This window comes from Psittacula echo, assembly GCF_963264785.1.
Source record: "Psittacula echo genome assembly, chromosome: 2".
Classification (NCBI taxonomy): domain Eukaryota; kingdom Metazoa; phylum Chordata; class Aves; order Psittaciformes; family Psittacidae; genus Psittacula; species Psittacula echo.
The window spans coordinates 160,622,271-160,645,592 of record NC_137737.1 but is presented as its reverse complement, the minus strand read 5'-3'; the positions used below and the strand labels follow the sequence as shown (position 1 = coordinate 160,645,592).

The following is a 23,322-nucleotide window of genomic DNA, read 5'->3' as shown; positions in this document are numbered from 1 at the left end:
CCCTGAATTGGGAAGAGCCCATTTATGGTCTCATGAATCTTTCTTAGCTTGTGAGATGCTGGTTGTGCCAGAGAGTACCTGACATAGCAGATGGAGTGATGTGGAGAAGGAAGTGGGAGAAGAGGAGGAGGTCCATGGGTGATGGTAACAGCCAGGCTGGGCTGGCCCCTGCTTTGCTACTTTTCTTGGGGCTTTGAGAGGAGGAGCTGTGAGGAGGAAATCAGAAATAGCCCGGACATGTATCCTCAATCATTCCCATGGCTTCCATAGTGTGAGTGGCTGGTTCCAGGCATGCTGTCAATGACTCTTAGCAGATGTTGTAGCCTCTTCCTCTGCCGTAGCAGCCCAGGCCTCCAAAGCCGTAGCCAAGGCCTGTAGCCGAAGCCCCCAGAGGAGACGGGCACTCCCTGGGCGCTGAGTTCGCTGCCCACGGCAGCGGATGAGGAGGATCCGACGGCGGTGCTCTGGGGGAAGGAGCTGAGGATGGGTCCTGGCAGGGTGACCAGCACGGCGGGAGGCTGGATGACGACGCGGGAGTCCTGGCACTGCCTGACACAGGGCTCGTTGCAGCTGTTGGCCAGCGGGGTGGGTCCGCAGGGGCGGCAGAGGTCGTAGCAGGCCATGTCTGTGGTGTGGAGGGGCCCTGGCAGAGGAGAGGGGAGGAGAGGAGAGGGTGTGGGGAGAGCGGAGGGCGTGGGGGTGCGAGGGGCGGTGGTGCAGGAGGGCGAGGCAGTGGGGAGGCTGGTGTGGGGCTGTGGGGCTGTGGTGCTGGGGAGGCGTCAGGGGTGCTGAGGCTGGGGCAGAGCGTGCTGGAAGAGCCGGGCCAGGGGGGCAGGAGCAGAGGGCAAGGGGCTTGAGGCTCACCTTGTTGAGCGCGCAGGAGAAGGCGTCAGCAGAGGCGAGTGAGGGACAGAGGCACTGGGCCGGCTTTTATGCTGGTCCCCGAGGGGCGGGACAGCCTTTGCGCATGGCAGCATTTGTCAGCAAGCAGCTGGTGCGTGCCACAGCCTGGCAAGTCATGAGCTGGGGAGCGTTTTCCTTCCCACAGTGCTCTCTTTGCATGTCCTCCTGTTGAGGACGTGTCCATGTGGCCCTGGCAGCAGCCTTCAAGTGACAGTGTGTGTTTGGGATGATTTGCATGGAAAGTGTCTGTCAGGGCACTCTGCAGACATGGCCAGAGCGTTAGAGAGGTGGGGTGGTGACAGTGAGGTCACTCGTGTGGTGTGGTTTGTGGGTGCCTTGTGAAGAGGTTTCCGATGTCCTCATAGCCATGTCAGGGGAGGGCAGTTTACAAGAGCAGGCTGTGATCCTGGGAACGGTGCTTGAGCTCTGGTTATTCCTGTGATGTGGGGAGCACTTCCAATCTGTCCAGAATATTGTGTTGGCCCAGTCGTAGCACTACCGTCTTTTATGAGTGGCACGTTTGCAGCCTGGCCTCTGGTTTGATTCAGTGCTTGATGTGGGGCACCTTATAAGTAGACCACCTTCGTAAGTGTGTTCTACTTTGAAATGACGAGTTCTGTGGACAAGGAGAGTGCTGTTCTGTTGTTTACATCAGTATTCCTGCAATGCCGTTGATGCTTTCTCCCCTTGCATGGTCATGGGGTGTGGGGTCACCTGTGCTTGTGGGCAGCTGGCTTGAGTGCTCTCTCAGCAGGTTTAGAGATGATGCAAAATCTGGAGAGAGCCTGAGATGCTGGACGGTTGTGCCCTGCTGTAGAGGGAACAGGAGGTGCTGGGGAATGGGCAGATAGGAATGTCCTGAAGTTCAACAGGAAGAAATGTAAAGTTTTCCATGTAGGGAGGAATGGTGCCTGTTGTCAGAACGTACTGGAGACTGAGAGGCTGGGAAGCAGCTTTGCTGATACAACTTTGTGGTGGTTGTGGAGAACAAGCTCAGGATGTTGCAGGAATGCACCCTTGCAGCAAAAGAGGGCAAGAGTCCCCATGGCAGCATTGGGAAGAGATTTGCTATCAGGTTGGTGGTGTGTGGGGAGGTGTTCTTGCTCTCTTCAGTGCTGGTGAGGCTTTGTGTGGAATCCTGTGTCCCATAGAGGTCTTCTTACTAGAAGAAGGACATGGATGCAGTGGAAACAAGCCAAAAGCAAGACCAGCAAGATGCTGTAGGGACTGGAACATTCTTGCTATGAGGAGAAGCTTAGAGAGGTGGGAGGGTTTTGTTCCAGGCAGGAGGCAAGGCTGCGCAGGGCAGATGTCATCAATGTGTCTGTATCCTTAGTGTGAGGGAATGAAGACAAGACAGAGAGAATGTTCTCATCAGTGCCATTTCCAGGGACAGGCTGAATGGCGGAAGGCGTAAGGACGAGCCCTTTTCCTTGGAAGAGAAGGCAACACTTTTTCAGTGTGGTTGTGGTCAGCAGTGGCACTGGTTGTGCAGGGAGGTGCTGGAGTCTCCAACCTTGGAGATACTGAAAACCTGACCGGACATCTTTGAGGGCGTGTTCTTGCTGACCATGCTTGAGGAGGGTGGCCTGAAATAGGTGATCCCCAGAGGTCCCTTGTGCACTAAATGATTCTGTTTGCTATGGTTCTGCTGGTTGTGATGGCCAGGTAGTTGTGCTTGAAAAGAGACTTGGTCAAGTGTGTGCTGCCGTGAGGAGCTTGTGTCAGAGGTGTGGGTAGAAGTGCATTAGCATTTCCAAGGTTTTGGCAAGGGAAGAGCTGGTGCCTGTGCTGGAAGCCCACAGGAGGGTTTTGCAGGGGATTTAATAAATTACAGTGTTCTGGTGGTCCTTTTCCACCAACTTGATGGCCTATTGAGCCCTATCTTTGTGCTGGTTGAGGTTGGATGAGCAGTGAGAGAAGTGAAGAAGAGGAAGTGTCTGAGGCTTGCATGCAGAAATTGATTGAGGAACAAAATGGTGAAAAGGCAGGAGAAGCAAGGGAACCAGTGTGAGGTAAAAGTAGTGCAACCATCAGCCAGGTCCCCTGTGTGTAGCCGGTGTTGCCCGAATCCTGAGGTCTTTGTGCCCCACAGTGTGAGCAGTGGGGTTTAGATTGTGATACCCAGTGGGGTTTAGGTTGTGAGATAGTGTTTGAAGTGGACTAGATCAGAAGGAGAAGTGCAGAGAAGGCATTTGGAGAAGAAGAGGAGGTCCATGAGCCATGTGTCCAGGCAGCACGAGGTGGGCCCATCCTCTCCTGGATTTCAGGCATGCTGAGGCACTGGGCCGTCTCAGTGGGGAGGCTGGTGTGGGGCTGTGGGTCTGTGGTGCTGGGGAGGCATCAGGGATGCTGAGGCTGGGGCAGAGCGTGCTGGAAGAGCCAGGCCAGGGGGGCACGAGCAGAGGGCAAGGGGCTTCAGGCTCACCTTGTTGAGCGCACAGGAGAAGGCGTCAGCAGAGGCGAGTGAGGAACGGAGGCGCTGGGCCGGCTTTTATGCTGGTCCCTGAGAGACTGAGACCGCTGAGACAAGTCTTTGTGCATGACAGCATCTTTGTGCATGACAGCATGTTTGTGCAAGCCGCTGGTGCACGTCAGATCCTTCCAGGCAATTTGTTGTGGTTCTGTTTTCCTTCCAAGAATTCCAGAGGTTCATGTCCTCCTGTTGAGGACGTGTCCTGCTGGCCCTGGCGGCACGTTTCAAGTATTAGAGACCAAAGGCTTGGTGTTGATGTTGCATTTCAGAGCATTTGGCAGAACATGCAACAAAAGATTTGGAGAGCTAGGGGTGCTGTCAGTGATGTCATCCTGTGGCACTCGTGGCTGTAGTTTGTGGGTTTCTTGCAGAGCTTTCTGATGGCTGCAATAGAGCTTATCCCTTTGTATCTGTAAGAAAATCAAGAGTGTGGATCTGGCACACTGGAGGCTGGTGAGCCCTACCTGTGCCCAGACTGCATTTACATTCGTTAGGTTTACAGGACAATCTCTTCTGTTATTTCAACTCTATGTCTGTAGCTCATAATGAAACACAATGAAGAACAAAGAAATCAGGGCTGTGCCCATTTTTGCCCAGTGTAGGTTAAGATGTAAATTTGCTTCTTCAGCATCCAAGGCATAACTTACAACATCTGAGTCTTCACATAGTATTCTTAGGAGAAAAAATATATCATTACCGACGAGTGGTAAGAGTGCTCCTTCTTCCTGCTCTGTCACGGTTTGGATGTTACTTGTGTCACTCCTGGAAACATGAAAGCCTCAGCATTCCAGGTGCTGCTGGATCTGCTTCAAAAGCTTTTTAGGGTTACCTGATGTTTTATACCTTCCAGATTGGAGGTCTGGTCTGATGCCTTTCCATAATTTAGTGGTTTCTGAGTGAACTGCCAGACAAAAGGTGATGTGCAGGAGACAGCAATTTCCAGGTGATATTGGCTGCATAATGCCCCTACAGCACTTTCTTGCCACATGTTCTGCATAAAAGGTGCCTCATTTTGACCTCCTGGTACTGCTGCCAGCATACCTCAGGCCGCACCAAAAGCTGGGGTACCAAAATCAGAGCAAGAGTTGAGGGAACAGTCACATGCACCCCAGGATGCGGTTTGCCCTCTTGTCTGCCAGGGCACACTGCTGCCTCCTATTGAACCTGCTGCCAGCCAGCACCCCCAGGCGCCTTTCTGCAGGGGTACTCTCCAGGAACTCCTCTCCCAGGCCGTGCTTGTGTCCAGCGTGGCTCCATCCCAGGCACAGAATCCAGCGTTTGTGCTTCTTAACTTTCATGCCATTGATGGTTGCCCAATGCTCCAACCTATCTAGATCCTTCTACAAGACCTCTTATCCTTCAAGAGAATCAACAGCAGCTCCCAGTCCCATCAGCAAACTTGTGAACAGTGCATTCAACTCCTGCCTGTAGATGTATGATAAAAATATTGTCCAGAAATGGCCCTAGAATGGAGCCCTGAGGAACATTGCAGGTGACCAGTGACAAAGCACATCTAGCCCCATTCACTATGACACTTTCAGAGCTCTTCTTCAGCAGTTCTTTATCCAATATGTCATGAACCTGCTCATCTCACATTTGAACAACTTGTCCATGAGGATGTTGTGAAGGACAAGAGTTCATCCAGGGCAGATGCAAAGTCCTGTTTCTGGGGAGAAGTGACTCCGTGTAGCAGGAATATCTGGGGGCCCAATTGGTTAGAAACCATCTTAGCAGAGAAGGACGTTGTGGTCCTGCTGGAGAGCAAATGGAGTATGAGATGGGAACGTACCCTTGTGAAAAAAGAGTCCACCAGTCTCCAGGGCTGCATTGAGGAATGTTGCACTGGGTAAGGGGAGGGGACCATCCCTTTTTCCTCAGAAGTGGTAAGGAGAATCCCATGTGGGATTCATTTCTTGGCTCCCCAGTGAGCAAGGACTTGGACTTTACAGAGCAAGAGCAGTGCAGGGTCACCAAGAGACGGAAGGGTCTGGATCATCTTTCGTAGAGAAGAGGTTGAGAATTGAGCAACACAAGAGTGAAGGATGTGCAGGGGGCTCATCATCAATGTGAATAAACCCTTGATGGCAGGGAAAGTAGTGGTGGGAACCCAGCTCTTGTCACTGGTGTGCATGTGCAGAAGAAGAGGCCCTGGGTACAAGGGGAAAGAGATGGGATTGCATGGGCAAACCAGGCAAGCCTTTTTCCCTGTGTGGATGGACAAAGAGTGGAAGAGGTGGTAGAGTATCTGTGCTGGAAGCTACTGAAAACCCAACTGGCCATGGTCCCACACATGCAGCTCTAGTTGCCCTGTTCATGAAAAGGGATTAAAGCACCTTCTCTGGAGAGGTTCCTGCTGTTGAAAGTGATTGTGAGGAGACTCAGGCTGGGATGCTGAAGAATTTATTGCGACAAAGGAACGAAAATGTAAAAGCACCAAAAGCACCAAGTGGAAGTGAGACAGTGAGAGGTGCAAGAGTGTGACCATGAGCAGAAAACTTCTGCTTGCAGTACATTTAGGCAGAGCACTGAGTTCTTCCTGCCCTGCAGTACAAGCAGCATACGAGAGGTCCCCAGATAGTATTTGACTTGTGTGAAGGGGTTTGCAGCAGAGAGACCTGAACACGAGCAAAGAGATGATGCGAAGAAGGAAATAGTACAACAGGAGGAGGTGCAGGGGCAATATTTTCAGGCATCCTGGGCAGGCCCCGTGCCCTGTTTCCTCTGTTGTTGGCTCGAGACGAGGAGCTGCGGACAGCAGGTGAACATGTCAGGAACTGCCCAGAACTGCATCCTCAGACCTTGCCATGGGTTTCAGGGTGTAGGTGGTTGGATTCAGGTGTGCTGTCAAGGGCCCTTAGCAGATGTTGTAGCCTCTTCCTCTGCCATAGCAGCCCAGGCCTCCGAAGCCGTAGCCAAGGCCGTAGCCGAAGCCCCCAGAGGAGACGGGCACTCCCTGGGCGCTGAGTTCGCTGCCCACGGCAGCGGATGAGGAGGATCCGACGGCGGTGCTCTGGGGGAAGGAGGTGAGGATGGGTCCTGGCAGGGTGACCAGCACGGTGGAAGGCTGGATGACGACGCGAGAGTCCTGGCACTGCCTGACACAGGGCTCGTTGCAGCTGTTGGCCAGCGGGGTGGGTCCGCAGGGGCGGCAGAGGTCGTAGCAGGCCATGTCTGTGGTGTGGAGGGGCCCTGGCAGAGGAGAGGAGAGGAGAGGGTGTGGGGAGAGCGGAGGGCGTGGGGGTGCGAGGGGCGGTGGTGCAGGAGGGCGAGGCAGTGGGGAGGCTGGTGTGGGGCTGTGGGGCTGTGGTGCTGGGGAGGCGTCAGGGGTGCTGAGGCTGGGGCAGAGCGTGCTGGAAGAGCCGGGGCATGGGGGCAGGAGCAGAGGGCAAGGGGCTTGAGGCTCACCTTGTTGAGCGCGCAGGAGAAGGCGTCAGCAGAGGCGAGTGAGGGACAGAGGCGCTGGGCCGGCTTTTATGCTGGTCCTGGAGTGCCCGAGGGTGCTCAGGCAGTCTTTGTACATGACAGCATGTTTGTGCAAGCAGGTGGTGTGTGTCAAATCCTTGCAAGCAATTAGTTGTGGTTGTGTTTTTCTTTCTGCAGTTCTGCAATTTCATGCCCTTCTCTTGAGGATGTGTCCATCTGGTCCTGGCGGCAGCTTTCTAGTGTGATTATGACAGGTCAAAAACTTGGTGTTGATGGTGTGTGACAGATTGTGCAAAACATGGAAACGAAGCATTGGAGAGGTGGGGGTGTCATTGGTGATGTCATCTTGCGGCGCTCCTTTGGTGTGGTTTGCGGATGTGGTGTGATGAGGGGTCCCTACGTCGTAGCAGCCCTATCAGGCTGGTCTGGGCTTTGGAGCTGTGCTGGCCGTGTGGGGCTGCCCCTTCCATCACATTCGGTCCCTCGCCACCTTGCTGCCAGGTCTCTAAGGCTGTCTGTAGGCCTGTCCTTTCCTGTTGGGTGAGCTGTGGGGGTGTCTCGGTGCCCTTTGTGCTCTAAGGTTGTCCCTTGCAATAGTGTATTTCTTTGGAAAGTGTTTTGTAGGCATAGGGCTGCCAACGTGGCTTTGTGAGAAGAGGCCTGAAACTTCCCCCATGTCTGGTAGAGCCTGTTTGGAGCATGTGTGTTGCATAAGTTCATGGAGGGCCACGTCGTATGAGGGGATCCCAGGATGGACAGGGAAAGTGTGTGTGAAGGAAAGAGGAGAAGTGACAATGTGTGTTCAGCTGATCACAATCCCCAATTCCTCATCCCTTTGTGCTATTTTGGGTGAGGGGATATGTACTTCAGGAGGGAAGTTGAACCTAACGAAGGGAGGGAGAGGGGGATGGTGTTTTCAGATTTCTTTTTATTTCCCAGAATTCTACTGACTTTTGATTTTGGTGATTTTAATTAATTTCCCTGAGTCAAGTGTGTTTTGTCGCCGTTGAAAAGCTATGAGTGATCTCCATGTCCTTATTTTGAGTCAGGATCCTTTGGTCATATTCTCCTCCTCTCATCCAGTTAAGGAAAAGGAGTGATAGAGGAGCTCAGAGGGAACTTGGTGCCCAGCCAAGGTCAACACCACAGAGAGCCCCGTCTTCACAGCAGGGCTGGGTCACAGGCTTGGTCCTGCACTTGTCCCTGTGCCCCATGCAGAGCCTCTCTGGACCAAGGTGAGGAGGATTGTGACCTCACAGTGGGGGCTTTCTGTGTGACCTCAGAGCAGAGGGATGGTGAGTTGGGGTCTCCTGCAGAGGTGGTCCAGAGATTCTGCAGCAGGGAGGATGCTGGTGAGGACATCCCCTGCATGGGTCACTGTTGGACTGCGCAGTGAAGAGGGGCTGGTGTTTGGGGAACCTCCAAGGCATCATTTGTGGACCCCATAGCAAGGTGAGACCATGGCCTGGGAACTCGGGCATGTTTGGAATGGGGACCAATCAGCCTGGTGGTCAGTGCAACAAGGACCCACAGCTGGGTCAGAGAAGGACTGCATAGCAAGGAGGGTGGTGACCCTGGCACCCTGCATGGGATACCCAAGGTCCTTGCAGCAAGGGGAGGAATGGACACTCTTCTGCTCCTTGGTGAAGCATCACCTGGAGTTCTGTGTCGAGTTTTGGGCTCCCCAGTGGAAGAGATCCATGGGGGTGGAAGAAGAGTCCTTCCTGGAAAGCAGTGCCATGCCCCGCAAGGTCAAGGTGATGGGCTGTGGTTTAGATGTGGGTTTTGGGAGTGGAAATTGTGCTTGACCGACCTCTATGTCTTCTCTCTTGAAGCCACTGGGTGCTGGAGAAAGGCCCAGCAGGGTCTGTTGTTGAGCTGTACTTGAAGGCAGCTGTTGTCTGCTATAACTAGCCCTGCTATGTCAGAGGAGATGAAGCAGGTGCTATTGGAAGGTTTCTGGCAAACTGAATGATTGTGTGATTCTGTTTGCTGGGAGGGCTGGGGAGCCATGCTGGGGAGGAGAGTTAGTCAAGTGTGTGGTGGCACAGGGGCACTTCATCAGAGGCATGCACGGGGGAGCGTTATCAAATCAATAGCTCGTGCCAGTGGTGGTCTTGTGTCACATTCTGGAAGACCTCCATGTGTCAGCCTGAGTTGTTGCTGGCTGTGGTGGCATATTTCCTGCCCAAGACCTCGAGGTCCTTTTCCACCGCTCCGCTGGCCTGGCTTTGTGCTGTGTGAAGTCAGAAGACCTTTAGTAGAAGTAAGGAAGTGGAGGCGTCACAGGCTGAGATGCAGAAGATCTTTATTGAGACAAAAGAGCGAAAATGTGAAAGCATCAGGTGGTAGAGAGGTGGTCTGAGTAGGATGACCATACATTGAGGTTTTCTGTTTGAAGTACATGTAGTCAGAGTACCAAGGTCTTCCTGCCCTGAACTGGGAGGAGCCCACTAAAGGTCCTCTGAATCTTTCTTAGCCTGTGAGATGCTGGTTGTGGCAGAGAGTACCTGACATAGCAGATGGAGTGATGTGGAGAAGGAAGTGGGAGAAGAGGAGGAGGTCCATGGGTGATGGTAACAGACAGGCTGGGCTGGCCCCTGCTTTGCTTGCTTTCTTGATGCCTCGAGAGGAGAAGCTGTGAGGAGCAAATCAGAAATAGTCCGGACATATATCCTCGATCATTCCCATGGCTTCCATGGTGTGGGTGGCTGGTTCCAGGCATGCTGTCAATGACCCTTAGCAGATGTTGCAGCCTCTTCCTCTGCCGTAGCAGCCCAGGCCTCCGAAGCCGTAGCCAAGGCCGTAGCCGAAGCCCCCAGAGGAGATGGGCACTCCCTGGGCGCTGAGTTCGCTGCCCACGGCAGCGGATGAGGAGGATCCGACGGCGGTGCTCTGGGGGAAGGAGCTGAGGAGCTTGGGGAAACTCCAAGGCGTCATTTGTGGACCCCGTAGCAAGGTGGGATCATGGCCTGGGAACTCTGGCTTGTGTGGAATGGGGACCTTTCATCCAGAAGGTCAGTGCAACAAGGACTCACACCTGGGTCAGATGAGGATCTCAGAGCAGGAAGGGTGGTGACCTGCGCACACTGCATGGGATACCCAAGGTCCTTGCAGCAAGGGGGAATGGGGCCATGAGTCCCCCTGTGGGTGGCCCTTGGACTCCACCTGAATGGTCTCTAGAGCCTGTGGAGACTCCATTGCAGGCGTGCTTATGAGAGTTGTCATGTTCAAGACTGTCTTTGAGCCAGCACTGGCTCAAACCTCTGTCACGTTGTGAAAGCACCCCAGGTGTCGGTCTTTGTTGGTTGTGGTGGCATACTTCCCAGGAAAATCATTGTGTCCTTTTTCACCCACACTGATGGCCTATTGAGCCCTAGCTTTGTGCTGATCAAGGTTGGATGAGCCCTGGGAAAAGTAAAGAAGAGGAGGTGCCTGAGGCTTGGATGCAGAAATTTATTGATGAAAAAAATGGTGAAAAGGCAGGAGAACCAAGGGAACCAGTGTGAGGTAAAGTAGGGCAACCATCAGCCAGGTCCCCTGTGTGTAGCAGGTCTTGCCCTAATCCTGAGGTCTTTGTGCTTCACAGAGGGAGCAGTGCACTGGAGATTCCCAGTGAGGTTTAGGTTGTGAGATGGTGTTTGAAGTGGACTGGATCAGAATGAGAAGTGCAGAGAAGGCATTTGGAGAAGAAGAGGAGGTCCATGAGCCATGTGTCCAGGCAGCACGAGGTGGGCCCATTCTCTCCTGGATTTCAGGCATGCTGAGGCGCTGGGCCAGCTTTTATGCTACTGATACCCAACTGACTATGTCTAGGAGAAGCTGCTGTAGGTGGCCCTGCTGGAGCCTGGGGGTTGAAGCAGCTGCTTTCCAGAGGTTCCTGCTTAAATAAATGATTGTGTGATTCTGCTTGCTGAGCTGGAGAGCCATGCTGGGGAGGAGAGTTAGTCAAGTGTGTCCTGGCAGTGCTTCATCAGAGGCATGCATAGGGAGGTGTTATCAAATCATTAGTGTGAGCCAGGGATGGGCTTGTGTCACGTTCTAGAAGGCCTCCACCTCCCAGTGTGTGTCGTTGTTGGGTGTCCTGGTATATTTGCTAGGAGGGGACTAGTGGCCATACTTGACCCACCCTGAGGGCCTGTAGAGACCTTGGTAGAAGAAAGGAAGAGGAGGCACCTCAGGCTGGGATGCAGGAGAACTTTATTGAGGCAGAAGGGTTGAGAAGTCAGAAGCACCAAGTGGAAGGGAGAGGATCTGAGGTGCAAGTAGAGTGACCATTTGCCAAGGTCTTCTGCTTGGATCAGACTTTACCAGAGTGTCAAATGTTTGTGCCCTGCAGTGGGAGCAGCTCCCTGGCATTTCCCATGATGGATTTCCACTTGTGAGATGATGGTTGCAGCAGAGAGTAGCAGAAATAGCTGAAAGGGTAATGAAAGCAGGAAGTGGAAGAAGAGAAGGAGGCCCATGGGCCATGCTTCCAGGCAGCACAGGCTGGTCACGTTCTCTTCTTCTTTGAGTATTTTGAGAGCAGGAGCTGTGAAGGGCAGGTCCAGGTGTCAGAAACAGGCCAGAACTGCATTTTCAGACCCTTCCAGGGCTTGAAGGGTGTAGGTGTTTGGTGTCACAAGTGTTGTTGAGGGTCCTTAGCAGATGTTGCAGCCTCTTCCTCTGCCGTAGCAGCCCAGGCCTCCGAAGCCGTAGCCAAGGCCGTAGCCGAAGCCCCCAGAGGAGACGGGCACTCCCTGGGCGCTGAGTTCGCTGCCCACGGCAGCGGATGAGGAGGATCCAACGGCGGTGCTCTGGGGGAAGGAGGTGAGGATGGGTCCTGGCAGGGTGACCAGCACGGTGGAAGGCTGGATGACGACGCGGGAGTCCTGGCACTGCCTGACACAGGGCTCGTTGCAGCTGTTGGCCAGCGGGGTGGGTCCGCAGAGGTCGTAGCAGGCCATGTCTGTGGTGTGGAGGGGCCCTGGCAGAGGAGAGGAGAGAGGAGAGGGTGTGGGGAGAGAGGAGGGCGTGGGGGTGCGAGGGGCGGTGGTGCAGGAGGGCGAGGCAGTGGGGAGGCTGGTGTGGGGCTGTGGGGCTGTGGTGCTGGGGAGGCATCAGGGGTGCTGAGGCTGGGGCAGAGCGTGCTGGAAGAGCCGGAGCCAGGGGGGCAGGAGCAGAGGGCAAGGGGCTTGGGGCTCACCTTGTTGAGCGCGCAGGAGAAGGCGTCAGCAGAGGCGAGTGAGGGACAGAGGCACTGGGCCGGCTTTTATGCTGGTCCCCGAGGGGCGGGACAGCCTTTGCGCATGGCAGCATTTGTCAGCAAGCAGCTGGTGCGTGCCACAGCCTGGCAAGTCATGAGCTGGGGAGCGTTTTCCTTCCCACAGCGCTCCCTTTGCATGTCCTCCTGTTGAGGACGTGTCCATCTGGCCCTGGCAGCAGCCTTCAAGTGACAGTGTGTGTTTGGGATGATTTGCATGGAATGTGTCTGTCAGGGCACTCTGCAGACGTGGCCAGAGCGTTAGAGAGGTGGGGTGGTGTCAGTGAGGTCACTCGTGTGGTGTGGTTTGTGGGTGCCTTGTGAAGAGGTTTCCGATGTCCTCATAGCCATGTCAGGGGAGGGCAGTTTACAAGAGCAGGCTGTGATCCTGGGAACGGTGCTTGAGCTCTGGTTATTCCTGTGATGTGGGGAGCACTTCCAATCTGTCCAGAATATTGTGTTGGCCCAGTCGTAGCACTACCGTCTTTTATGAGTGGCACGTTTGCAGCCTGGCCTCTGGTTTGATTCAGTGCTTGATGTGGGGCACCTTATAAGTAGACCACCTTCGTAAGTGTGTTCTACTTTGAAATGACGAGTTCTGTGGACCAGGAGAGTGCTGTTCTGTTGTTTACCTCAGTATTCCTGCAACGCCTTTGATGCTTTCTCCCCTTGCATGGTCATGGGGTGTGGGGTCACCTGTGCTTGTGGGCAGCTGGCTTGAGTGCTCTCTCAGCAGGTTTAGAGATGATGCAAAATCTGGAGAGAGCCTGAGATGCTGGACGGTTGTGCTGTGCTGTAGAGGGAACAGGAGGTGCTGGGGAATGGGCAGATAGGAATGTCCTGAAGTTCAACAGGAAGAAATGTAAAGTTTTCCATGTAGGGAGGAATGGTGCCTGTTGTCAGAACGTACTGGAGACTGAGAGGCTGGGAAGCAGCTTTGCTGATACAACTTTGTGGTGGTTGTGGAGAACAAGCTCAGGATGTTGCAGGAATGCACCCTTGCAGCAAAAGAGGGCAAGAGTCCCCATGGCAGCATTGGGAAGAGATTTGCTATCAGGTTGGTGGTGTGTGGGGAGGTGTTCTTGCTCTCTTCAGTGCTGGTGAGGCTTTGTGTGGAATCCTGTGTCCCATAGAGGTCTTCTTACTAGAAGAAGGACATGGATGCAGTGGAAAGAAGCCAAAAGCAAGACCAGCAAGATGCTGTAGGGACTGGAACATTCTTGCTATGAGGAGAAGCTTAGAGAGGTGGGAGGGTTTTGTTTCAGGCAGGAGGCAAGGCTGCGCAGGGCAGATGTCATCAATGTGTCTGTATCCTTCGTGTGAGGGAATGAAGACAAGGCAGAGAGAATGTTCTCATCAGTGCCATTTCCAGGGACAGGCTGAATGGCGGAAGGCGTAAGGACGAGCCCTTTTCCTTGGAAGAGAAGGCAACACTTTTTCAGTGTGATTGTGGTCAGCAGTGGCACTGGTTGTGCAGGGAGGTGCTGGAGTCTCCAACCTTGGAGATACTGAAAACCTGACCAGACATCTTTGAGGGCGTGTTCTTGCTGACCATGCTTGAGGAGGGTGGCCTGAAATAGGTGATCCCCAGAGGTCCCTTGTGCACTAAATGATTCTGTTTGCTATGGTTCTGCTGGTTGTGATGGCCAGGTAGTTGTGCTTGAAAAGAGACTTGGTCAAGTGTGTGCTGCCGTGAGGAGCTTGTGTCAGAGGTGTGGGTAGAAGTGCATTAGCATTTCCAAGGTTTTGGCAAGGGAAGAGCTGGTGCCTGTGCTGGAAGCCCACAGGAGGGTTTTGCAGGGGATTTAATAAATTACAGTGTTCTGGTGGTCCTTTTCCACCAACTTGATGGCCTATTGAGCCCTATCTTTGTGCTGGTTGAGGTTGGATGAGCAGTGAGAGAAGTGAAGAAGAGGAAGTGTCTGAGGCTTGCATGCAGAAATTGATTGAGGAACAAAATGGTGAAAAGGCAGGAGAAGCAAGGGAACCAGTGTGATGTAAAAGTAGGGCAACCATCAGCCAGGTCCCCTGTGTGTAGCCGGTGTTGCCCGAATCCTGAGGTCTTTGTGCCCCACAGTGTGAGCAGTGCACTGGAGATTCCCAGTGGGGTTTAGGTTGTGAGATAGTGTTTGAAGTGGACTAGATCAGAATGAGAAGTGCGGAGAAGGCATTTGGAGAAGAAGAGGAGGTCCATGAGCCATGTGTCCAGGCAGCACGAGGTGGGCCCATTCTCTCCTAGATTTCAGGCATGCTGAGGCACTGGACTGGCTTTTATGCTGGTCCCCGAAGGGCGGGACAGCCTTTGCGCATGGCAGCATTTGTCAGCAAGCAGCTGGTGCGTGCCACAGCCTGGCAAGTGATGATCTGTGGCGTGTTTTCCTTCCCACAGCGCTGCCTTTGCATGTCCTCCTGTTGAGGACGTGTCCATCTGGCCCTGGCGGCAGCTTTACGTGTGAGTATTGAAGGCCAAAAGCTTGTTTTTCGTGGCATCTTTTTGGCCAGGCAGTAAACACGACCAAAGTGTTAGAGAGGTGGGGTGTCCTCCGTGAGGTTATCCCATGGTGCTCATGTGCTGTGGTTTGCAGGTGCATTGTGAAGAAGGGGTGCCATTTCCTCACAGCCCTGTCATTCTGGTCTGGGCTTTGGAGCTGTGCTTGCTGTGGGGGGCTGTCCCTTCCATCGCATTCGGTCCCTCCCGGCCTTGTTGCCAGGTCGCTAATCCTGACTTCAGACCTTGGTTGAGGTCTGTGCATGTTCTGGTGCCCTTTGTGGTTGCAAGGTTGTCAGTGGGAGAGTGTGTTTATGTGGAAAGGTTTTGGTATCCGTGGGTCTGGTGTGGTGCCTTCTGTGAGAAAAGGCCAGAATCTTTCTCCATGTCCGATAGAGCATGTGGGAAGGACCTATGTTGGGTAAGGTCATGGAGGAGTCTTTCCCATTATAGTGACCCCACAATGAAGAAGCTTAGAGTGTGAGGAGGAAGGACTGGCAGTGACAGCGTGTGTTGAGCTTAACACAACTACCATTCCCCTGTACAATGTGCCACTTTAGTGATGGTTTTCAGTATTTTGGGACAGAAGTGGATCCTTGAAGAAAGGAGGCGTTAGGGGAAAGCATTTTAAGAGTTGATTAATTTCTTATTTTTCCACCCTGATTTTGTTAAATGAATTTCCCCATATTGGGTCTCTTTTGCTGCCACTGGAAACTGATGAGTGACCTCCATTTCCTTATCTTGACTCCGGAGGCTCTAGTCTTATTCTTCTCCCAGTAATGCAGTTGAGGAAGAGGAGTGATGCAGGAGTTCAGTGAGCATTTGGTGCCCAGCCAAGGTGAACCCACCACAGAGCCCCATCTTCACAGGAGAACAGGGTGACAGGCTTGTTCCTGCACCTCATCCCCATTGCCTTGTCCAGGGCCTCATTGCTCCACTGTGAGGAGGATTGTGACCTTATAGTGGGGGCTTTCTTTGTGACCTCAGAGCAGAGGGATGTTGGCTTGAGTCCCCTGCAGAGGTGGTCCAAGTACACAGCAGCAGGGAGGATGCTTGTTCTGGAGACCTCCTGCACTGTTGGACCCTGCAGTGAAAAGGGGCTGGTGTCCATGATAGGCCCAAAGGCATCATTTAGGGACCCCATAGCGAAATGGGACGACGGCCTGGGGACTGTGATGTGAATGGAATGGGGACCATGCACCCCGCAGGTCAGTGCAACAAGGACACACACTGGGGTCAGAGGAGGATCCCAGAGCAACGAGGGTGGTGACCGAGGCACATTATATGGCGTTACTATGGTCCTTGCAGCAAGGGGGTAAGTGCCATGAATCCTGTGTGAATGGCCTTGGGACCCCATCCAGATGTGCCCATGAGACTGGGGCAACTTCATCAGAGGCGTGCTCAGGGGAACGTTGTCATTTTCAAGACTGTTTGAGCCATTTGGTGCCTCAAAGTACTGTGTCACATTGTGGAAGCAACCCAGGAGCCTGTCTTTGATGCTAGTGGTAGCGTATTTCCCAGGAGAAGACTTATGGCCTTTTCCCACTTACATGAATGACCTTCTGATACCTGACTTAGTGCTGTGTGAAGTTGGAAGAGCCTTGGTAGAAGATAGGAAGAGGAGGCATCAGGGGCTGGGATGGAGGAGAACTTTCTTGAGGCAAGAGGAATTGTGAAGAGGGGGCCCCATATCCTCACAGCATCGTTACACTGGTCTGGGCATTGGAGCTGTGTTGGCCGTGAGGGGCCTGCCCCTGCCATCGCATTCGGTCCCACTCTGCCTGGCTGCCAGGTCTCTAAGCCCATCTTTTGGCCTGTCCTTTCCCTTTGGACGTGCTCTGTGGTTGTCTTGGTGGCCTTTGGACTTGTAAGGTGTTCACTGGGTGAGTGCTTTTATGGGGAATTGTTTTGTTAGCCATTAGATGCTGTGGTGTCTTCCCTGAGAAGGTGCCAGAAGCTTTCTCCAGGTCCAGTAGAGCCTGTGGGAAGGATTCCCATAAGTTTGTGGAGGTCTGTTTCCTGTGGAAGGGGCCCCAGGATGGAGGAGGTGAAGAGTGTGAGGAGGGTGGAGTGGCAGAGACAATGTGGGGTGAACTGAACCACAATTCCCCTTCCCATCCCTCTGTGCTGTTTTGGGCAAGGGAGTCAGTGATTTCCGAGGGAAGATGAACCTTGAGGAAGAGAGAGGTTGTGGGAAGGTATTTTAAGATTTGTTTCAGTTTGTCATAATTCTACTCTGACTTTTGATTTGGGTAAATGAATTTCCCCATATTACGTCTGTTTTGCTGTCACTGAAAACCAGTGAGTGATCTCCATGTTCTTACCTCGATTTGGGAGACTTTCACCTTATTCTTCTCTCCCCTCTCCTCTGGAGGAAGAGGAGTGATAGAGCAGCTCATTGAGCACTTGTTGCCCAGCCAAGTTGTACTCACGGAGCCCCATGTTTGCAGCAGAGCTGGGTCACAGGCTTGGTCCTGCACTTGTCCCCAGTGCCCCATGCAGGGCTGTGCTGAGCCAAGGTGAGGAGGACTGTGACGTCACAGTGGGGGCTTTCTGTGTGACCTCAGAGCAGGGGGCTGGTGTCTTGTGGTCCCCTGCAGAGGTGGTCCAGAGATTCTGCAGCAGGGAGGATGGTGGTCAGGAGACCCCCTGCGTGGGTCACTATTGGGTTTCATGGTGAAGGGTTGCTGATGGCTTGGGGAAACTCCCAATTTTGTGGACCCCATAGTAAGGTGAGACCATGGCCTGGGAACTCTGGAGTGTGTGGAATGGGAACCAAGCAGCCAGGTGGTCAGTGCAACACTGACCCACACTTGGGTCAGATGATGATCTCAGAGCAGGAAGGGTGGTGACCTTTGCACATACCTCATAGGATACCCAAGGTCCTTGCAGCAGGGGGAGCCTGGACACCACCTGAGTGGTGTCATGAGTCTGTGGCAACTCTATCAGAGGCGTGCTCATGGGAGTGTTGTCATGTTCAAGACTGTCTTTGAGCCAGTGCTGGCTCAAACCTCTGTCAGGTTGTGAAAGCACCCCAGGTGCCAGTCTTTGTTGGTTGTGTTGGCATATTTCCCAGAAGAATCCTTGTGGCCTTTTTCACCCACACTGACAGCCTGTTGAGCCCTGGCTTTGTGCTGCGTGAAGTTGAAACAGCTTTGGTAGAAGAAAGGGTGAGGAGGTGGCAAAGGTTGGGATGCAGGAGAACTTTATTGAGATAAAAGCATGAAAATGTACAAGCATAACGAGGAACAGAGCTGAGATGCAAGTAGGGTGACCGTGCACTGAGGTCTTCTGTATACAGTAGATACTGTCAGAGCACCGAGGTCTTCCTGGCTTGCCTGGGGAGGAACCCAGTGGAGGTCCCCCGCTGCTGTTTGCCTGTGAGATGCTGGTGTGGCACAGAGTACTGCACACAGCAGATGGGGTGGTGCAGAGAAGGAATTTGGAGAAGAGCAACACATCCATGGGCCATGTTACCAGGCATGGACCTTGGCAGGCCCTTTCCCTGCTTGCTTAGTGCCACAAGAGAAGGAGCTGTGGAAAGTGAACTGGTGTGCCAGCATTACCCCAGACGTGCATCCTCAATCCATGTCTTTGCTTCTAGAATGTAGGTGAGTGGTTTCAGGACTGTTGTGAAGGGTCCTTAGCAGATGTTGTAGCCTCTTCCTGTGCCGTAGCAGCCCAGGCCTCCGAAGCCGTAGCCAAGGCCGTAGCCGAAGCCCCCAGAGGAGACGGGCACTCCCTGGGCGCTGAGTTCGCTGCCCACGGCAGCGGATGAGGAGGATCCGACGGCGGTGCTCTGGGGGAAGGAGGTGAGGATGGGTCCTGGCAGGGTGACCAGCACGGCGGGAGGCTGGATGACGACGCGGGAGTCCTGGCACTGCCTGACACAGGGCTCGTTGCAGCTGTTGGCCAGCGGGGTGGGTCCGCAGGGGCGGCAGAGGTCGTAGCAGGCCATGTCTGTGGTGTGGAGGGGCCCTGGCAGAGGAGAGGAGAGAAGAGAGGAGAGGAGAGGAGAGGAGAGGAGAGGAGAGGAGAGGAGAGGAGAGAGGGTGTGGGGAGAGCGGAGGGCGTGGGGGTGCGAGGGGCGGTGGTGCAGGAGGGTGAGGCAGTGGGGAGGCTGGTGTGGGGCTGTGGGGCTGTGGTGCTGGGGAGGCGTCAGGGGTGCTGAGGCTGGGGCAGAGCGTGCTGGAAGAGCTGGGCCAGGGGGACAGGAGCAGAGGGCAAGGGGCTTGAGGCTCACCTTGTTGAGCGCGCAGGAGAAGGCGTCAGCAGAGGCGAGTGAGGGACAGAGGCACTGGGCCGGCTTTTATGCTGGTCCCTGAGTGACTGAGGCGGCTGAGACAAGTCTTTGTGCACGACAGCATGTTAGTGCAATCACCTGGTGCATGTCACATCCTTCCAGGCAATTAGTTGTGGTTCTGTTTTCCTTCCAAGAATTCCAGAGGTTCATGTCCTCCTGTTGAGGACGTGTCCTTCTGGCCCTGGCGGTACGTTTCAAGTATTAGAGACCAAAGGCTTGGTGTTGATCGTGTATGTCAGGGCATTTGGCAGAACATGCAACAAAAGCACTGGAGAGGTGGTGGTGTCGTCAGTGATGTTGTCCTGTGGCACACGTGTTCTGTGGTTTGTGGGTTTCTTGCAGTGCTTCCTGATGGCTGCAATGGAGCTCATCCCTTTGTCTCTGTAAGAAAATCAAGAGGGTGGATCTGGCCCACTAGAGGCTGGTGAGCCCTACCTGTGCCCAGTGTTAGGCTCCATTTATCTTTTTTGAGATTTACAGGAGAATCTCTTCAGTTATTTCAACTCTATGTCCTGAGGTCATAACGAAACACAATGAAAAAAACAAGAAATCAGGGCTGTACCCATCTTTTCCCTGCGTAGGTTAAGACATAAATTCACTTCTTCAGCATCCAAGTCATAACTTGCAAAATCTGAATCATCATATAGCGTACTTAGGAGGAAAAATACATAATTACCTGCCAATGGTAAGAGTGCTCCTTCTTCCTGCTCGGTCATGGTTTGGATGTTACTTGTGTCACTCCTGGAAACATGAAAGCCTCAGCATTCCAGGTGCTGCTGGATCTGCTTCAAAAGCTTTTTAGGGTTACCTGATGTTTTGTACCTTCCAGATTGGAGGTCTGGTCTGATGCCTCTCCATAATTTAGTGGTTTCTGAGTGAACTGCCAGACAAAAGGTGATGTGCAGGAGACAGCAATTTCCAGGTGATATTGGCTGCATAATGCCCCTACAGCACTTTCTTGCCACATGTTCTGCATAAAAGGTGCCTCATTTTGATCTCCTGGCACTGCTGCCAGCATAACTCAGGCCGCACCAAAAGCTGGGGTAGCCAAAATCAGAGCAAGAGTTGAGTGAACAGTCACATGCACCCCAGGATGCGGTTTGCCCTCTTGTCTGCCAGGGCACACTGCTGCCTCCTATTGAACCTGCTGCCAGCCAGCACCCCCAGGCGCCTTTCTGCAGGGGTACTCTCCAGGAACTCCTCTCCCAGGCCGTGCTTGTGTCCAGCATGGCTCCATCCCAGGCACAGAATCCAGCGTTTGTGCTTCTTAACTTTCATGCCATTGATGGTTGCCCAATGCTCCAACCTATCTAGATCCTTCTACAAGACCTCTTATCCTTCAAGAGAATCAACAGCAGCTCCCAGTCCCATCAGCAAACTTGTGAACAGTGCATTCAACTCCTGCCTGTAGATGTATGATAAAAATATTGTCCAGAAATGGCCCTAGAATGGAGCCCTGAGGAGCATTGCAGGTGACCAGTGACAAAGCACATCTAGCCCCATTCACTATGACACTTTCAGAGCTCTTCTTCAGCAGTTCTTTATCCAATATGTCATGAACCTGCTCATCTCACATTTGAACAACTTGTCCATGAGGATGTTGTGAAGGACAAGAGTTCATCCAGGGCAGATGCAAAGTCCTGTTTCTGGGGAGAAGTGACTCCGTGTAGCAGGAATATCTGGGGGCCCAATTGGTTAGAAACCATCTTAGCAGAGAAGGACGTTGTGGTCCTGCTGGAGAGCAAATGGAGTATGAGATGGGAACGTACCCTTGTGAAAAAAGAGTCCACCAGTCTCCAGGGCTGCATTGAGGAATGTTGCACTGGGTAAGGGGAGGGGACCATCCCTTTTTCCTCAGAAGTGGTAAGGAGAATCCCATGTGGGATTCATTTCTTGGCTCCCCAGTGAGCAAGGACTTGGACTTTACAGAGCAAGAGCAGTGCAGGGTCACCAAGAGACGGAAGGGTCTGGATCATCTTTCGTAGAGAAGAGGTTGAGAATTGAGCAACACAAGAGTGAAGGATGTGCAGGGGGCCCATCATCAATGTGAATAAACCCTTGATGGCAGGGAAAGTAGTGGTGGGAACCCAGCTCTTGTCACTGGTGTGCATGTGCAGAAGAAGAGGCCCTGGGTACAAGGGGAAAGAGATGGGATTGCATGGGCAAACCAGGCAAGCCTTTTTCCCTGTGTGGATGGACAAAGAGTGGAAGAGGTGGTAGAGTATCTGTGCTGGAAGCTACTGAAAACCCAACTGGCCATGGTCCCACACATGCAGCTCTAGTTGCCCTGTTCATGAAAAGGGATTAAAGCACCTTCTCTGGAGAGGTTCCTGCTGTTGAAAGTGATTGTGAGGAGACTCAGGCTGGGATGCTGAAGAATTTATTGCGACAAAGGAACGAAAATGTAAAAGCACCAAAAGCACCAAGTGGAAGTGAGACAGTGAGAGGTGCAAGAGTGTGACCATGAGCAGAAAACTTCTGCTTACAGTACATTTAGGCAGAGCACTGAGTTCTTCCTGCCCTGCAGTACAAGCAGCATACGAGAGGTCCCCGGATAGTATTTGACTTGTGTGAAGGGGTTTGCAGCAGAGAGACCTGAACACGAGCAAAGAGATGATGCGAAGAAGGAAATAGTACAACAGGAGGAGGTGCAGGGGCAATATTTTCAGGCATCCTGGGCAGGCCCCGTGCCCTGTTTCCTCTGTTGTTGGCTCAAGACGAGGAGCTGCGGACAGCAGGTGAACATGTCAGGAACTGCCCAGAACTGCATCCTCAGACCTTGCCATGGGTTTCAGGGTGTAGGTGGTTGGATTCAGGTGTGCTGCCAAGGGCCCTTAGCAGATGTTGTAGCCTCTTCCTCTGCCGTAGCAGCCCAGGCCTCCGAAGCCGTAGCCAAGGCCGTAGCCGAAGCCCCCAGAGGAGACGGGCACTCCCTGGGCGCTGAGTTCGCTGCCCACGGCAGCGGATGAGGAGGATCCGACGGCGGTGCTCTGGGGGAAGGAGGTGAGGATGGGTCCTGGCAGGGTGACCAGCACGGCGGGAGGCTGGATGACGACGCGGGAGTCCTGGCACTGCCTGACACAGGGCTCGTTGCAGCTGTTGGCCAGCGGGGTGGGTCCGCAGGGGTGGCAGAGGTCGTAGCAGGCCATGTCTGTGGTGTGGAGGGGCCTTGGCAGAGGAGAGGAGAGGAGAGGAGAGAGGAGAGGGTGTGGGGAGAGCGGAGGGCGTGGGGGTGCGAGGGGCGGTGGTGCAGGAGGGCGTGGCAGTGGGGAGGCTGGTGTGGGGCTGTGGTGCTGGGGAGGCGTCAGGGGTGCTGAGGCTGGGGCAGAGCGTGCTGGAAGAGCCGGGCCAGGGGGGCAGGAGCAGAGGGCAAGGGGCTTGAGGCTCACCTTGTTGAGCGCGCAGGAGAAGGCGTCAGCAGAGGCGAGTGAGGGACAGAGGCGCTGGGCCGGCTTTTATGCTGGTCCTGGAGTGCCTGAGGGTGCTCAGGCAGTCTTTGTGCATGACAGCATGTTTGTGCAAGCAGCTTGTGTATGTCAAATCCTTGCAAGCAATTAGTTGTGGTTGTGTTTTTCTTCCTGCAGTTCTGCAATTTCATGCCCTTCTCTTGAGGATGTGTCCATCTGGTCCTGGCGGCAGCTTTCTAGTGTGATTATGACAGGTCAAAAACTTGGTGTTGATGGTGTGTGACAGATTGTGCAAAACATGGAAACGAAGCATTGGAGAGGTGGGGGTGTCATTGGTGATGTCACCTTGCGGCGCTCCTTTGGTGTGGTTTGCGGATGTGGTGTGATGAGGGGTCCCTACGTCGTAGCAGCCCTGTCAGGCTGGTCTGGGCTTTGGCCTGTGCTGGCCGTGTGGGGCTGCCCCTTCCATCACATTCGGTCCCTCGCCACCTTGCTGCCAGGTCTCTAAGGCTGTCTGTAGGCCTGTCCTTTCCTGTTGGGTGAGCTGTGGGGGTGTCTCGGTGCCCTTTGTGCTCTAAGGTTGTCCCTTGCAATAGTGTATTTCTTTGGAAAGTGTTTTGTAGGCATAGGGCTGCCAACGTGGCTTTGTGAGAAGAGGCCTGAAACTTCCCCCATGTCTGGTAGAGCCTGTTTGGAGCATGTGTGATGCATAAGTTCATGGAGGGCCACGTCGTATGAGGGGATCCCAGGATGGACAGGGAAAGTGTGTGTGAAGGAAAGAGGAGAAGTGACAATGTGTGTTCAGCTGATCACAATCCCCAATTCCTCATCCCTTTGTGCTATTTTGGGTGAGGGGATATGTACTTCAGGAGGGAAGTTGAACCTAAAGAAGGGAGGGAGAGGGGGAAGGTGTTTTCAGATTTCTTTTTATTTCCCAGAATTCTACTGACTTTTGATTTTGGTGATTTAAATTAATTTCCCTGAGTCAAGTGTGTTTTGTCGCCGTTGAAAAGCTATGAGTGATCTCCATGTCCTTATTTTGAGTCAGGATCCTTTGGTCATATTCTCCTCCTCTCA

The 23,322-nt window shown here is 53.5% G+C and overlaps 4 pseudogenes across 4 annotated transcripts; all 4 read right to left on the bottom strand.

Annotated features, from left to right (window-relative positions):
• Positions 1-307: 307 nt before the first annotated feature.
• On the bottom strand, positions 308-623 carry LOC308218062 (feather keratin 1 pseudogene; annotated as a pseudogene). Its single transcript has one exon. The product of its transcript is annotated as a feather keratin 1 pseudogene (transcript).
• Positions 624-6,233: 5,610 nt separating this feature from the next.
• Positions 6,234-6,548, bottom strand: LOC308233092 (feather keratin 1 pseudogene; annotated as a pseudogene). The gene has a single exon. The product of its transcript is annotated as a feather keratin 1 pseudogene (transcript).
• An 11,630-nt stretch (positions 6,549-18,178) lies between these two features.
• LOC308217445 (feather keratin 1 pseudogene) lies at positions 18,179-18,493 on the bottom strand (annotated as a pseudogene). Its single transcript has one exon. The product of its transcript is annotated as a feather keratin 1 pseudogene (transcript).
• Positions 18,494-21,672: 3,179 nt separating this feature from the next.
• Positions 21,673-21,987, bottom strand: LOC308217791 (feather keratin 1 pseudogene; annotated as a pseudogene). Its single transcript has one exon. The product of its transcript is annotated as a feather keratin 1 pseudogene (transcript).
• Between the last annotated feature and the right edge of the window lie 1,335 nt (positions 21,988-23,322).